Source organism: Pomacea canaliculata, linkage group LG2 (genome assembly GCF_003073045.1).
Source record: "Pomacea canaliculata isolate SZHN2017 linkage group LG2, ASM307304v1, whole genome shotgun sequence".
NCBI lineage: Eukaryota > Metazoa > Mollusca > Gastropoda > Architaenioglossa > Ampullariidae > Pomacea > Pomacea canaliculata.
Genome location: NC_037591.1, coordinates 15,827,078 through 15,839,981, shown reverse-complemented (window position 1 = coordinate 15,839,981; position 12,904 = coordinate 15,827,078). Strand labels below are relative to the sequence as shown.

The 12,904-nt window shown below is 42.3% G+C and overlaps 1 protein-coding gene across 7 annotated transcripts in view; it reads left to right on the top strand.

Moving 5' to 3' along the window:
- The first annotated feature begins 430 nt into the window (after positions 1–430).
- Positions 431–12,904, top strand: part of LOC112556262 (uncharacterized transporter slc-17.2-like) — a 34,537-nt gene continuing 22,063 nt past the window's right edge. Inside the window, exon 1 of one of the 7 annotated variants that reach the window (XM_025225099.1) lies at positions 431–933. The gene's annotated coding sequence lies outside the window, so the exon portion shown is untranslated. Of the gene's footprint in view, positions 934–5,427; positions 6,292–9,945; positions 10,164–10,188; positions 10,311–10,620; positions 10,781–12,904 lie in introns of those variants that run through there. The other 6 variants (XM_025225091.1, XM_025225097.1, XM_025225094.1 and 3 more) reach the window with 6 other exon arrangements.

The following is a 12,904-nucleotide window of genomic DNA, read 5'->3' as shown; positions in this document are numbered from 1 at the left end:
GCAAAGTAAATAAATAATAAATCAAACTCCCTCTACCATCAGACAAAAAGATAACTAGAGGATCTCACACACGTTTGTTGAAGTAAACAGACTTTTAATATTTCACGCCCACTAAGTCTTATGTGCAAAGGTGTGCGTATAAAAACGTATTACACGCATGGATAATTCGTACTTCTAAGGCGGCACACTTTTTGTCTACCCCTGATATATCCACCCTTCTCTTCTAAGCGTGAAAGTTGGAACTAGTGCAGGTGGCTTAGATCGTCGACCTGTCGATCTCTATGACCGTCAGTTGGCTCATCAGTTCCAGCACGCGGTGCGTGCGTGCGCCAACTCTTCACCCCACCGTCGCTGGCGCGAGTGGTCGGGTAATTTTCTTTCATAAGATATTCAAAATGGCTGCGCCCACACCGCGCGGACGACATTGACATTGCTGCGTCCTTGTCCGAGGATACGGGAGTCAACAGAAAAAGGCAATAAAGATTAAGGGAGAATCTTTTGGGTCGTTTGGGGGTTTTTCGGTCTTAAGTGAGCGAAAAGGTAGAGGTCATCTATTTTTATCTGCATTGCCTAATTCCATAATTTCTGTTCAGCGATAAACCGTTTTGTGGTGCTCCTCTCAATAACCCGAAACCGTACTTCCACAAGAGATCACATGCAGCCACATATACTGAGTACGCTGCCGTAGGTGTTAAAACATCGAGACTATCCTCTACCCAGCGTCATGACATTGTTGTGACATTCGACCTCCAGAGGTCACCACGTGAACCTAGAAGGCAGTGGCTGGCTGCGTACTGGCAGTAGTTGCCGGTGTGCCTCTTGTCGACATTGTGATGAAATACAAGGCACGGTGTTGCAGGATTTAACAATTTTGTGTTATAAGAGACAAAATCTACATCTACACTTTAAAACAAAGGGTGTTGGTCACATCAGGTAAGTTATATTTTGTTTGTACTTGTCACAGCTGAATTGTTTTAAAGTGATAGGCACTTGTCATACAAGGGTGGAGGAATTAAAACGCTAGTAATTTTGCCATAATGTATCATCCGGCCTCAAGTGTATATACTTAAATGAAAGAAAGCGGTATGTTACCAATACACAACAGTTTATCAAATACGTTAGTGAATTGATTATGACAAGAGTCCACCCATATCCGATGTGGCTTCCCTTTTCCGTTCATGCGCTTTGTATTGGCCAAGTTACCCGGGTCTCTACTGTTTGAAAACCTAACAAGCTTTGATACCCCTATAGTGTCTGTTTGTGCGAATGATTATTATCTCATTATCAAGAAAAATAGGGGATTAACTTTATTTGAAAGTCTTTACCTTTTAAATAAACCAACTTTTCTTTTTATATGCTCATTTCGGCGTAAAATATGGGAGCTAACTCGAAATAACTTATCAGCGATTGCTGTTCTTAAGGCGAATCAGGAACATACTGCTGGTATAAAGCTGTTTAATTCTAAAATATTCTAAAATAAAATATATATGTGATCAGTAGACGCTTTTTGTCGATAAGAAAGTGACAGACGCAGTGTCACTGTACCGGTAAGGTTGTTGTAACTAGTTCGAACCAGTGTCGCATTCATGGGCGCCGGAATTGCGAGAGGTGTCATTATTTGATCGCAGTATATACAAATACCTGTTAAGTATTGTGTATATTTAGTTGTTAACGTCGGGTGAATAAATTATTTTACACATTTAAACGTCACAGAGCTAGTTTCGCTAATGTGAAATAACATTATCTGGTCGCAGAAAATACAAATACCATTAAAAAATGGCCATATTTAACTGTCGTCGGCTGTGACCGTAAACGGATTAATGCCTTCGATTTCACAGCACTGTGAGATGATAAATTTTTCGTGCTTTGCTGTGACCGTAAACGGATACAGTGCCTTCGATTTCACAGCACTGTGAGATGATATATTTTTCGTGCTTTGCTGTGATCGTAAACGGATACAGTGCCTTCGATTTCACAGCACTGTGAGATGGTGATGTGTTTTTCGTGCTTGGCTAGGTGCATACAGGTAGCAACTCAGTGTTGTCTCGGTGCAACAATGTCAGGTCAGGCCGATGCTTGGATTCGGATCCAAGAGTGCTGCGCATTGTTGTGCACAGTGGCATCAGGTATCCTTCTTAGTGCAACATGTCATCTCTCTTTACCTGGACCAGATTGCAGGATAGGCCAGTAAAATATGTGAAAAGCATATAAAAAAGTATGTCTTAGCATATAAAAAGTATGGGGTGGTTGTAAAGCCCCATTACTTCTGTGTGAAGTTGATAAATATATGCTCCTTTCAAAATTACATTTATAACTGCACAAGACCAGCACAAATATATTGATGTCAAACAATGTCATTAAAGGCCAGTACTAGTCCAGATGTAAAACAATTTTTTTTTTTTTTGGAGGAACATACTAGTTTATGTTAGTCATAAAAACATGCCCAGTTAATGCTGTACTTAATTTTAGTTAGCAATGAAAGAACCCATTATTTCACATGGTGTTAGAATATTCTATAGGAATCAGATGTGAGTGTGCAGTCAGAATAGATCTGTATATATATATTAATTTGTAATTACTATTACTAATAAGGATGTCTGTATAACATGGCTGGGCTCTTCACTTTTAATGTTACAAGACCTTGAATATAGAATACAGCTGAAAGGGGAAGAGTGTATTATAAGAATAATACTCTCTTGTACTGAAAGCACACACAAAACACCTTCCCAACTCCCAATGCACACACACACGTTAACCATGAGCAGCACAGGACTGCGGGAACAATGGAGCTAATGCAAAAGGTATTTCCAAAAGAAGAAAGTATTTAGCACTCTCTTGAAACTTGGAACAGGCAGAGTGATTTGAATGATAGTAAGTTTCATGCCATTGGTCCAGCATAAGAGAGAATTTGCCAGACCTTTTGGCAGATGTAGGATAGTGTTGTCTGCTTAGTAGAAAAAGTGTCTTGATGGAGAGTAGACAGTGAGCTTGTTAGGTACAGAGGCAGGGGAGGAGCCACAGATAAAGCTCTGATATATCACAGTCTGCTTATAATCAGTGAGGGCTTGAACAGGTAGACATTGGTGCATAGAGGTAGAAGATCTGTGACATAATTGCTTTCTCAACTTCTTTAGGTGTACATCACATTCTGAGCTTTATGTAGTTTGTCAGTTATTTGCATTACCAGGCCATCAAAGTAGAATACAATTGATATGGAAATGGTTTAAAATAATGGCATGCTTTCTCACTAAAAACACAGATATGTGATTTGGATAGTCAGTGAATAAAGAGTTGGCATAATCAAGTCTAGAAAGAACTAGTTAACAAACTAGTACCTTATAAATTATACATAACTTCGTTAGGAAAAAAAATTAGCAGTGATAGACTGTTAAGGATGTTGAAACTTATAATCTCCTAGATCATGTGGTACTTTCAAGCGCTTAAAGAAAAGTCAATTGAGATGTCAAGTTGGGCTTAAGTAATACACACTGATGTTCTAAATTGTTTTTACCCAAAATTTCATCCTTTAGATGAACCATTTACTTGCAGTCATGTCTAAAACACAACTGTGCATCAGTTCTCAGAGGGCACCATGTGTTCATTTAGTTCATAACACAGGAGACACTATTTGACACAAAATTTGTTCTCATTGATGCCAGTCTTCTCCATTTCCTTGCTGCACTTAAGTTCAAACTGTATGGCACAATCTTTAGAATCTCTCACTTCAGAGATTTGTTTGGACATAGGCACCTGATGCTGTCACTGAAGTCGGTGAACAACAAAATATAATGGCTTCTGTGTACAGCCCAAGAACTATGTTTCAGACATGATTGTAATTGTAAGTAAATGATTGAATATTTGTCCTGTTGATATGTTTTTAGGATAGCCACTGTTTGGGAATTTTCTGCTCTATAATCCAAGTTTTGTAGCAGACTCTTTATTACTTTTTCTCAGTTACAATCAAACAATTCAAAATTAACGCAGAAAGTATGTCTTTATGGGTTTTTTCCAAATTATTAATTTAGTATCATTATATTGTAGCTGGCAGGAGGAATATGGATGAGGGTCTGACTTAAGGTGGAAATCATCTCAAACAAAATTATATGCTCAGATTTATACTTCTTGGTTAGCAAGAGAAGTAAGTGTTTTTGTGTACTTCTACTAGTGTAAAAAGGTAGAGTGAAGGCCTGAGGCTACAGCTCAGGTAGCAGGTAGATCTTGTTATTGGTGCCAAGGAGCGGGGGAGGGAAATTTGTGTTTACGCGGAGCCAGCAACTAAGGCTACATCACAGCAAGGCAGCCAGCCCTGTAAACAGGTGCCACATGCAGAGAAAGAACAGTGTACCTGAGAGGAGAGCTGAACCGAGGACAGCCAACCTTTACTGTAGTGGTGACAGGCGCTAACTGTTGTGCCACCAGATCACTCTCGGTGCCAAGGAGACTGGAAAGAAAGCCTAGTGCAGGCAGTGAAGGTTGTTTAAAAGCTTTATGATGATAAACCCAAAGCACAGAGGTTATGTAATATAAAAAAGGAGGAACCCTTCTAGTTATTAGCTAAATGATGAGAAACAGTAGAAAGTGCTGTCTGCAAAACAATGGCACACACATGCTTCTAAATGTTATGTTGAGATACATCGGCACCTAGACATCATCAATGACTTATTATGAGTGACCAGAAAAAGAAGACGAGGAGTGTAGTGCTCGTTAAGCTGGCCTATGTCATTTCCAGAAGCACAAAATAATGGCCAGTTCTATCTGCATGAGCCTCAGATTGTCTCAGAGTTACTAAGTGGATGTTGAACCTGTCAAGAATGTACATAGAGATATCTGGATCTTAAGTGAATACATCCACACCTTCCTCCTAATTTATTTGTACTAGCATGTAGTCTTCAGTTGTAGAAGCACAATTTATTTTGGTTGTAACTCCACCTTCCAAACAAAACGCCAGATTTCCAGGTATGATGGAGAACTAAATGTTTTGTATAATTAAAATATAATTATGAATACATTGATAAGACTTTGTAATTAAAATGTGAAGTCAGCGTTGCACAGGATTGTTTCTGCATTTCTTCCAAAACGTGTTTAAAAACTCTGTGTAAAAACTACATTTGGCTTAATTCTTTTCCCAGAAATTGAGTGTACAGTGGATGATGGTGTGCGACTTGCGTGGGCTGTGGTTGTATCAATGTATGTTTTCCGGTACCGGCTTATGAAATCTGAAGGAAAACAGAGGGAAGATAAATTATAATCGTTTTATGTAGCAGAAAAACCCGCAGTCTTATGACACACCAGCGGTCCATGGTGTGGTCGGTGACGACAGGGTGCGGCGTAGTCGAGATTTTGTCTTCTGCCCTGCTTCATCTGTCTTTCCTTCCTTCCTCCTGTGGGCGTGTGCGCGTGCGTGCTGTACGTGTATCCTGGAGCGTAGCAGCTGCAGAAGAATGGGAGAGGCTATGAAGGCGAGGGGAAATAGGAATGTCAGACGTGCAGTTGCTGAGGAATTGCCGCATTATCTGGAAGTGTAAAAGACTCTATACTCTTCTCGCTGTGTGACATGATTTAATGGACGTGGTGCAATGAAGAATACGTGTTCACGCGGCGAAAGCATTCTCTCGCCATTATACTAAATGAAGTACACTCATTCCTGCACGCAAGCTGCTCCACCATCGAAGAAAGCAGTTTGTTTTTTTCCGAGCTGTGTTTACCAAAACGTCTAAGTGATGGTCTTCAAACGCCTTGTTGCCATGCACCGTCACCCCAAGGACGCGTAAACATACTGTTGTGATATTTACTGCCAGCTTCCTCCATCCTTACCCACCCACCCTCTTCCCATCCAACTCGCGACAGGTCTTTCCTTCACGTAGTAACTTTGAGACAATCTGAGGCTCATGCAGATAAAACTGGCCAATGTTCGTATTTCTGGAAATGAGCACCATCTTTGAAGACCGTTGCTACATACACCTGCTTAGTGAGCACTACTCCCGTCGTCTTCTTTTTCTGGTCCCTCATACTAAGTCATAGATGATGTCTAGGTGGCGATGACTGCATCCACAAGGTGTCTTCAGTACAAGTTAACCATTGCGTCCTAGGAAAATCAGCATGCGACAACACTTGGCATCTGTGAACTCGTTTCAGTGGCAGTTTGGTTGTCGCAGATTATAATCTGTGTAGTTTTCTACCTGGAGGGGCTAAGCCGATTGACAAGGGCTGGTAGTTTGAATGTCGGCAGGACTAAGAACTCAGTGAAAGACTATTGTTAAATGAAGAATTATGACTTCAGAGTTGAAGCAGGTATGCTAATGTCGTGCAATACCTTTACCAGGGCTTCTGCTAAGGCTAAATTCTTTGGTGTCCCAGGGACCCTTTCTTCGGATTTTTAAGGGGTCCCTGTTCTTCGCCCACAATTTGAAGGGGACCCCATTGACGAAAATTGAAGGGGTCCTCCGAACTTTTAATGCGTACTGTACACAATTTTTTGCGTAAGCAGAAGCCCTGCTTTACTTATGTGAAAACTTTCCCATGACTTCCTGTATTTCACTGGACCAACACGAAGAACATTTATTTTTGATGTCATTAGAATTGTCGAAACTGTCCTTGCTATGGTAACCATACTAAGCCTGTAATAGAGTTATCGATCAAGCCGATAAACTCCTCTTTGGATTATTCACATCGTCAGTTCCCCTCATTGATTTTATTGAATCTTTCATTCTGTAAGAGCTGTACGTGAGAAAAAATATACAGAAAAGAACGCAACTTTCTTGACAACAGCCTCAGAGTTTTCGTGTCATGGGGACTTGGTAAGTTTATAATCTGATAGTTGCTGACTATTGGTTGATGTCTTTCGTCTCCCTCTCCTTACCAAAAAAAAAACAAAAAACAAAAAAAAAACTAACAAAACAAACAAAAATATTGACTCCTTGACCTATTCAGTCTATTTCTCTTCATTTTCTGACAATTTTTCCTTGCTGTAGCAATTCTAAGCGTTTCAATAATAGTCTGGTGGTCACATTACCGATGGGACAGTACGTGTGGGCAGTACGACTGGGAGGTTGGTTTAACAGCGCAAGCCGAGGAATTTATTTCGCAACAAACTTCAGGTTTGCGTAAGCGCTAAATAAGTTTTCATGAATTTTATAGTCTTATTCATATTTCTGGATGGGATTCAACAAATGATGGTTTGGGTTAACAAAAGTTACAATTGTTCCTAGTGTGTCAATCGTGGTGTTGTCCCATAGTTAATAACCATGTCTCGGTGGGAAAGTTATATCTTCCGACTATTCGTATTAATCTTGCCCTAGGTCAACCCCTAATAAAGCCCTTTTTACGATGTCCAATACGATAGTCCAATGCACGGACACATACAATACCGACCTCGTAAAGAATAAAATATAAATTCAAATTCTATCGATAAACACGTATCTGCGATATAGTTTAAATGATCCAGTGTGATAAACATTAACTATACCAAACGCAAAATAAAAAGTGGACCAGAGTTGAACTGAGGGTAGGACAGGCCTTAGTTACAAGCATCTTTGCGTGTTTCATCAGGTGGACAGAAGATCAGTCTGTACTGTGGTCCAGACGCTGAGATATGTTTATTTTGGCGTTCCCCTCATTGCAAGTAATTTGACGACTGGAGTTGTGTTCCTGTCCGGGCTAGGTTTGGAATGGAAGTCTTCAGATGGACGACGTTAAGCCAAAATTTTTCGGCTTGACTGTCTAAATGAGTCGTCGGCTGATGTGAGATCTTAAAAGTGAGCATTTATGAGTTACCGGTTTCAAGTGGCAACCCAAAACCAGACTTAGCAAAGTCGACTTACTATCTACTAAACTTACTAAACTGTCGATTTTCAAGACCTCGCATGCAACCCGGACCTGGAGTCTGTCCTCTGTGTTAAAGAAAACACTCACAGGTTAAACAAGACTACCTTGGGTGGTCCGACAGCGACAGCAAGCATGATTGAAGGTGTCGAAATGCGCAGCAGTCTTCATGGTTTCGGTTGCCCTCATAAACTAAGGTCATGACTCGTAAGTTCACTTGGACAGGGTGGGTGGCTGGGGGGGGGGGCGGGGCAAAGTTTGTCTTGTCCAGTTTCAGTTTCTCTGACCCACCTGCTTGGTGTTTAGTCACTATCAGCAGTGAGCATGCCCTGTCATTTCTGGGTAATCCACGACCACCGACGTGCTTGTTATGTATGACAAATACCTTTAAGAAGAATAACTATAAGGAAGCAAAAATAGTAGTTGCCGGACTGTACGGTTAATAAAAAGACTCGATATGCCCGAAACAATTTGTCAGTAATCATCATGGGTGACCGTGGGGCTTCTCACGCAGTTATGCTTATCACCAAGATGGCAGGTGTTTGTACCGAGTGCTGGCCAACCCACCCGTTTATAGTGCGAAAGCTGTGTCTGCCGTTGTTGAACTTAGCACGTTGACATTGTCTTCGTAGGGTCAACAGTGACCATCGCAGGTGATAGTGTGTGTCTAACCCACCCACAACACTGGCAACTTCTGCATAGCAGCTCTACTCAGCGTAACTTCAACATCAAAGTGATAGATGTCACCAGGAAGTAGTTTTGACGTTGTCTTTCATCGCCATGAGATGTTATCGTCATCATGATGGTATAATCGTCACTCATCAGGTTAGGATGTATCAGGAACCAGTCGTGTTTCCGCAGCAGAGTAGCAGAACACTTTAGTTTGCGCCAAGAAGCTGTTCAGAAGCATTAAAACACTTTTTTTTTATAAAAAGAAAGCTGTTTGAAAAGCAGTGTTTTTCGCACAACAGGTCTAAAGGGCTTGAGTTGTTTAAACAGCTGCTGGCGCTACCACTTGTGACAGCACTGTTTGAGTGTCAAAAATATGTTTATAGCGAAAGCATCTTTTATTGTGGTGTAACTCAGTTCACTAGACTCATCAGTATCGCGGTCACCTCTAGGGCAGTGATGCAAACGCCAGGTGACACCAAACATACAAGATCCGTTTCCTCCTCCCATCGCGTTTGCCGTCGTCGTCGATGTCTCGCGCTGCCCCGTGCTGGCTCGTAGGGCAGTGTAGCCTTTTGGGTAGATAGATGCTCGAGTGTTTGTGTGTTGAGGGTTCATCTCTACCCTGCACCTGAATGTAAACAGTGTGTTTCGCACAGTGATTAGTGGTAATGCATGTCCCGAGCAAGTGTAGTTTAATGCTTTGCTGTCGACATCAAACAGACATTTCGATTTATCACGAAGATAAAAGGAACAACAAAGGTCCATCAAATGTAGGCCTCCGAACATAAAGACAAATTTTCATTCTTTACAAAAGTCTAGGGCGTGGAAAGAGACAAAGGTTGGATGCAACCAAAGAGGAAAGAAAAAAAAATGTAGACCCAGAGACGATGTTAAAGATGCTTAATAATTTGTAAATGCACGTGCAAAAGATAGTGGGGTGACGACAGTATTGCAGCACTCACAGTCTGGCTGGATGTCTGTGCACACTTCCAAGTAGTCGGTAGACTAGCTGTCAGCCGGATGTCACTCTGTGACCCTTTGCCAGTCACCATGCATGTGCAAGATGGAGATGCCTCAGATTTATTAGGTTCGTTTTAACTTATTTCACTGTGATTTTTCTTTGTTCGAATAGCATGGACATTTCCTCTACCCTTCACCCCACCTTAAATGCATTTTCATTTATATATGAATTGAAAGAACAGATTCCCCTCCCCGCCTCATTATTTATTTTTCCTTCAGATCATGTCATCTTGCATGTGCATTCAATACCCTTCCTCTTATGGGTACGGGTGCATTCGCAACCTGTCCTCTAGCGGGTACGTGCGCACGAGCAGGAACGTGCTTGCATTCACGCACACACAGCACGCAGGATCAATTGTCGTCTGCCCGTTGCGTGACCGGTGACGTCAGCAGCGCCGCCTGGTCAATAGGTGACGCGGAGTGCAGCCTGGGAAAGACAAACCAGGAAAAGCCCGGGGACGCAGCGGTCAAGCGGAGGGAGGGTGAGATTCCTACACAGACAGAGACCCGTGTCCTCAAGAGTGCGAGGGGACACCCTGTTGCAGACCAGCGCCAAAGTAGCTCCGTGTCCATGGCAACTGCCTGGCAGGCGACCAAACTGCTTCATTGTGTTGTGCCATGGTTCATGGGACGGACGCACGTAACTCACGGTTAGCCTGCCCAGCCAGAAGTGGTTCGCTTTGCCCTCAGAATGCATGTTGGCACGAGGTCACATTTGCCTGAGCAGGAGTGATGTTCATGTACTTCTGTGTCCGTTTGCATAGCGGCTACTGTGATGTGCCGTCATGGAGAGCTCGGTGCGTAACCCCATCCCCTTGTTTGAGAAATGGCCTGTTGAGGTATTGCGCCCTTCCTCTTCAATCCCCAACCCTTACCCTTCTTTTGTGGACAGCACACACGCACGAGGTCGACAGCGAGGTCGCCTATCGTCGTTACCATGCCTAGCGTCGGAAGCACGGTGTTAAGATTTAGGGCTAGTGTGGAAAATAAGGCTGCGAGCTCTGTCGCAATGTCTGCTTGTCGCGGCAGCGGAGAAATCCACTTAAGAAAGACGGAAGCGGAAGAAAATGCGTAACATCATATTTTACTGAGCGTTGCATTGCCGCGATAGACGTGTAACTTGTTTGGAGTTAATGCGAACTGAGACCTATTTAAAACACATGATGATGGCTTGTTGGAGCCGGACCTAGGGCCGTAGTCATGAAGCAGACCTACATCTGTACCCTAGGGTTTGTTTCACGTCTTGAGCCGTATTCATGAAGCTAGGGTAAGTCGTTGTCTGCGGGCAAAATGGGACAATAGAGGAAGAATGGCTTGTCTCCTGAGTTACGACGCTCTGTCTAGACCCCACAGATATGCAAAAAAATAGGATCTCGAAAATTCTGCGCAATATGTGCACGCATCACTGTAAGCCGGAAGATTCTACTCAGCTACTAATTGTGTTTTCAATTTTACAATAGTGCCGGCTGTAGAGGATTCTATTGTAAATCAGCGTTTAGTTGATTTTTTTTTATCGTTTTGGTTATGAGCGCGAAAAAGAGGTGGTGGTGGTGATAGTAGTAGTTTTGTGTGTGTAGGGGGAAGTGACTGTAGACTGGCATTCCTAAAATCACGTGACCAAGAACAGCGCCCGAGGTGGACGCGAGGATTGTCTGGGTGTCTGAACTGTGACGTCATGACCACACGCGTTTCATGAGTCTGTATAACTCACCTTTGACACTAATGCGTCGTCGATCAGCTTTTTGTGAATGGGGGAAGGTACAATTCTTCAATTAAAAAAAGTGTTCGGGGACTGTTAAATTGATGGGAGTTCAGCTAAGGTATTAATTCGTAAATATGTCCATAAAGTTCGTGATAGCTCGCAAATTTATGAGCACCTTTTTAATTGAACGGTAGATGAGTGCAGTCATGCAGTGGTGTTGATTGTCGAAAAGCATTGGCGTTTTGTAAGCGTGGTAAAATTGCGGAGGCTTTATATAGTTGTGACGGCAAGGGAGGCATTCTTCATGAGACTTTTACCGTCAGATTGCAAATGGTAATAACTACTGTCTCAGGTTGCCTCAAGATTGGCATGGTGTTTACAGGCGCGCCCTAATAGGCTGTCAGGGAGTGAGATGGGATGGTCAGACAGTTAATTGCGACAGAGGACACTGATGTAACAGGAGAAGGCTTACATTAAAGGGCAGAGCCTCGACACGAAAAGATGCTGTATTATCATTTCTAAATAACAGGCTTACAGCTCGCGATGTCACGATATTACAAATTTTCAATGTTTTACTGAGGTTTTGAGTGCTGCTAACTGCTCTCTGGGATAAATAAAGTCGTATCTTAACACGATGTCGTATACATTATGTCTTTGCAGATCGACCATGTTTTATAGAGCCATCAACTTTTGAGGTGGTCTATGAATTGCATAATCATGCGTTCACAGATGTAAATAATGTTTAGAACAGAGCATCTTGATTATGATGATAGAAGGTATAAAAGGAAGTGATTATAGGGTGGTGAAAAAAAAAGTCCGGAAATCTTGAATCGTAGTCTGGGGTCGTGGTGTTAACCTTCAGGTAAGCTATGTAGAACTGTTGCAGTCTGTCCATTGACCACGTCATCGCCCAGAAATGCAGAATATAGTAGGGCCATCATGGGTGTTGGCGTTTCCCATTTGGCTTCTGGATGGTCTACATGGCGGGATTTATTTACATTTTCCATGAGTGCCAGAACCTGTAAAGTTACATTATGGTGTCTCCAATTGTTCTTTTTTTAAAAAAATAAGATTGCGTACAAACACACAATAAGCAGCACTTCCGCCAGTTTCTTACAGCATGGTGCATCAGTCCGTGTCGACCTTGTTTCAGATTTATAGATGTTTCATCTAATCCTTATCTCTGCTACCGAATAAGAGGACGAATTGCTGCTAATGTCGAAGGTGGATCTCCTCTACTATTAGCTTAATTCATTGTAAGGTGTGGCTCATTGGAAGAAATGTTTTACAACGTCTTCTCAACGTCTAAATACTGGGATGTGCTTCTTTACTCAAGTGATAATTAAATTGTTAGTAGTGGAGTGGAGAGCTCATACAGACTCTTATCTCGTGTTTTTTTCTCTTTGATTTTTTTTTTAATTTTGTGTGTGAAGATTTCACGATTTGTAACACTCTCGCCGTTTTAACCTTTGTGAGTATATCGTTGTGCCCTCACCAGTGTCAAGTTAATGTCGTTACATCGCACTGGTGTGGCCTAGCGTGACGAGGGTGTCAACGCTCCATCACGGTTTGTGTCGCTCCCACGAGTCTCGTTCCCTCGCGGTGTCAAAGTTCGCGTGTCAACAGCTTGATAAGGATGTTTGTACGGTCTGGACACAGTTTTATCACGGACTACTATCGGTGCTGATC